Consider the following 4,659-nt stretch of genomic DNA (forward strand, 5'->3'; position numbering starts at 1 on the left):
TAAATGTTTTGTGTTTATTTTGTTAATAACTATAAAACTGTTGTATTTTTAAAAAATTCCCATAAACTTTATTTATTAATATTTAATAGACCTGTATATACATATATTTATTATTCTCTTTTTTTTTTTTTTGTTGGCTGCTCTTAAGGTATTTTATTGTTTTCCGTGATCTTTTTGTTCGAAATATTTTTTTACGATCTTTTACAAACACATTAACTAAAAAGTAGTGTTTTTTTTTGTTTTTATTTTGTTGGGCTTTTAAACAGGCCTATTAATTCAGGGTCTTTAACTAGAATATTTAAATACTTAACTAACAGTGCCACAAATCTGTCAGCCTCCCATGGCGCTTTTCAACGAATTTTTACGACTTTTCTTGTTTTGTTTTAAATGTTTAAAATTTGATTTTTATGATCTGTCATTAGTGCATTTCATTGTTTTGTTAAATGAAATTTAAAACATTTTTTCTTTAATGTTTTAACATAATTTATTTAAAAACTAACAAATTAAACATCAAGAGAAAATAATTGACCACCACCAACGCCATCAGCCACATTCACAAATTAATTTCCTATTTCTTATTATTTTAGGTTTTTTTATTACGATCTAATGGATTTTGCGGTTTATTTTAATTTTCCTCAAAAGTTTTTTTTATGTTTTAAAATTCACGAAAAAGTTATAAAAACTGCTTTAATAATATGTTAAATTAATTGCTTAATTTTAAAAATTATAATTGGATTTATATAATGTCACCACTAAAAGGAGAAATCTTTAGGTATTAAGAAAAAAGGGCAAGGTAAAACATACGTAACTATAATATAAAGAGAAGTAGAAGGGAACTAAAAGAGATCTAGAACAGAACTAGAATAGAACTAGAATATAACTAGAACAGAACTAGAACAGAACTAGAATAGAACTAGAATAGAACTAGAATAGAACTAGAATAGAACTAGAATAGAACTAGAATAGAACTAGAATAGAACTAGAATAGAACCAGAATAGAACTAGAACAGAACTATAACAGCACTAGAACAGAACTAGAACAGAACTAGAACAGAACTAGAACAGAACTAGAACAGAACTAGAACAGAACTAGAACAGAACTAGAACAGAACTAGAACAGAACTAGAACAGAACTAGAACAGAACTAGAACAGAACTAGAACAGAACTTGAACAGAACTAGAACAGAACTAGAATAGAACTAGAACAGAACTAGAACAGAACTAGAACTAGAACAGAACTAGAACAGAACTAGAACAGAACTAGAACAGAACTAGAACAGAACTAGAACAGAACTAGAACAGAACTAGAACAGAACTAGAACAGAACTAGAACAGAACTAGAACAGAACTAGAACAGAACTAGAACAGAACTAGAACTGAACTAGAACAGAACTAGAACAGAACTAGAACAGAACTAGAACAGAACTAGAACAGAACTAGAACAGAACTAGAACAGAACTAGAACAGAACTAGAACAGAACTAGAACAGAACTAGAACAGAACTAGAACAGAACTAGAACAGAACTAGAACTGAACTAGATCTGTACTAGAACTGAACTGAACTAGAACTGAACTAGAACTGAACTAGAACTGAACTAGAACTGAACTAGAACTGAACTAGAACTGAACTAGAACTGAACTAGAACTGAACTAGAACTGAACTAGAACTGAACTAGAACTGAACTAGAACTGAACTAGAACTGAACTAGAACTGAACTAGAACTGAACTAGAACTGAACTAGAACTGAACTAGAACTGAACTAGAACTGAACTAGAACTGAACTAGAACTGAACTAGAACTGAACTAGAACTGAACTAGAACTGAACTAGAACTGAACTAAAACTGAACTAAAACTGAACTGGAACTGAACTAGAACTGAACTAGAACTAGAACTGAACTAGAATTGAACTAGAACTGAACTAGAACTGAACTAGAACTGAACTAGAACTGAACTAGAACTGAACTAGAACTGAACTAGAACTGAACTAGAACTGAACTAGAACTGAACTAGAACTAGAACTGAACTAGAACTGAACTAGAACTGAACTAGAACTGAACTAGAACTGAACTAGAACTGAACTAGAACTGAACTAGAACTGAACTAGAACTGAACTAGAACTGAACTAGAACTGAACTAGAACTGAACTAGAACTGAACTAGAACTGAACTAGAACTGAACTAGAACTGAACTAGAACTGAACTAGAACTGAACTAGAACTGAACTAGAACTGAACTAGAACTGAACTAGAACTGAACTAGAACTGAACTAGAACTGAACTAGAACTGAACTAGAACTGAACTAGAACTGAACTAGAACTGAACTAGATCTGTACTAGAACTGAACTGAACTAGAACTTAACTAGAACTGAACTAGAACTGAACTAGAACTGAACTAGAACTGAACTAGAACTGAACTAGAACTGAACTAGAACTGAACTAGAACTGAACTAGAACTGAACTAGAACTGAACTAGAACTGAACTAGAACTGAACTAGAACTGAACTAGAACTGAACTAGAACTGAACTAGAACTGAACTAGAACTGAACTAGAACTGAACTAGAACTGAACTAGAACTGAACTAGAACTGAACTAGAACTGAACTAGAACTGAACTAGAACTGAACTAGAACTGAAGTAGAACTGAACTAGAGCTGAACTGGAACTGAACTAGAACTGAACTAGAACTGAACTAGAACTGAACTAGAATTGAACTAGAACTGAACTAGAGAAGATCTAGATCTGAACTAGAACTGAACGAGAGAAGATCTAGATCTGAACTAAAACTGAACTAGAAAAAACTAAAACTGAACTAGAACTAAACTACAACTGAACTAGATAACTGAATTGAAACTAAACTATAACTGAACTAGAATACATCAAGAAGAAAAATATCGTTTTATGTTCCAAAGTCCAGTTCAATATTTTCTATGTTGTTATGAGTGTCCATTAATTATTAATCCCAGCTCTGTTTATTTGTTCAATTTTAATTAAGAAAACATTATTTAATCACCATTTGTGATAATGTTGGTTGTTTATGTTTTTTTTTTAAATTAATCTAAACCTTAACATTGTATTTTGAATTGCGAAAAAAACATAAAATTATAAATTTGCAATGCAAAAACTAAAACGTATTAATAAATTTATATAATGGCTTAATCTTTTTAGATTTGAAATAAAATTTATATTTTAAAAACATATTTGTTCAATTCACAATCGATGTCGTATCGTTGTAAGTCATAAAAAATGTTCAAATAAAACTTTTTGAAACAAAAACAAATCAAAATTAAAAAATTACGACATACCACGATACAACCGTACAACACCGCTTGTGAATTGGACGATTGTTATGAACAATTTATGCATTCTTGAGAAGCATTTAAAATGAAAATGATTTAAAGATTTGTCTTAATTTGGAAATGTTAGGTTTTGTAACTGAGTTCAACTCGGAGATCAGGATCGTATTCCAGTGTCATGATGACAGATTTGTATTATAATTAATATAGCGTTTTAAAAATTTTATTTAAAATTTTTTTTTTGAAAGACCTTCTTAATAAAAGATCACTTGTCTATGACAGAAATTAATCTATCAATTAGTAAATTTCAACAAAATCTAATATTTCTTAGTAATTCAATATAAAAAATAATTGTTTTTCATTGACTAAATAAGACAGAACACAAATTATTATTTACACTCAAACATTTAGCGATAATTAATGAACAAAATAATCAATTAAAATTTATAACAAAATAGAAAAAAAAAACTAAACAATATAACTAAATAAACGTTTTTTGTTAAAAACAAACTAATAAGTTAATTAGGCTATACATAACGAGGGTGGTGTGATAATTACCAACACAATAATATAAAACTTATTATTATTATCCTATTATATGCATATGTTTAGACAACATTTTAATATTCAAATCTAATTTAATTAACAACTATCATATTTTTTTCAATTTTTTATATTTTCTATTTAATATTTATGTTTATTTTTTTATTAATAATTATTTCTCCATATACCAGTTCATTGGTGGTCTTTATTATCATAAATTATAGTATTTCTTACATTTTTTTTTGTTTATATAGGATTAGATCAATATCAGTTCATTATTATACAAAATATAAAACACAAAAATCCATAAATATTAACATATAAATGTTTATATTTTTATGTAGATTTGTTTTAGGCTGATGGTTTGTTATATATTTTATACAAAAAAATTTTAATTTGATCTTGATAACGACAATAGGTTTTTTGTTATAGTTTTCATACATGAACAAAAAAACTTGGTAAATTATTGGTAGCGAGTTTAAATTTGACTTTAATTTATTTTATTTATTGAAAGACAATAAATATGTATTTATTCGAATATTACACGGGCATGAAATTAAACGGGTAAAAATATTGAACTAGAACAGAACTAGAACAGAACTAGAACAGAACTAGAACAGAACTAGAACAGAACTAGAACAGAACTAGAACAGAACTAGAACAGAACTAGAACAGAACTAGAACAGAACTAGAACAGAACTAGACGAGAACTATAAGAGAACAGAACTAGAACAGAACTAGAACAGAACTAGAACAGAACTAGAACAGAACTAGAACAGAACTAGAACAGAACTAGAACAGAACTAGAACAGAACTAGAACA

The sequence above is a fragment of the Lucilia cuprina genome, chromosome 2 (assembly GCF_022045245.1).
Source record: "Lucilia cuprina isolate Lc7/37 chromosome 2, ASM2204524v1, whole genome shotgun sequence".
Taxonomy (NCBI): domain Eukaryota; kingdom Metazoa; phylum Arthropoda; class Insecta; order Diptera; family Calliphoridae; genus Lucilia; species Lucilia cuprina.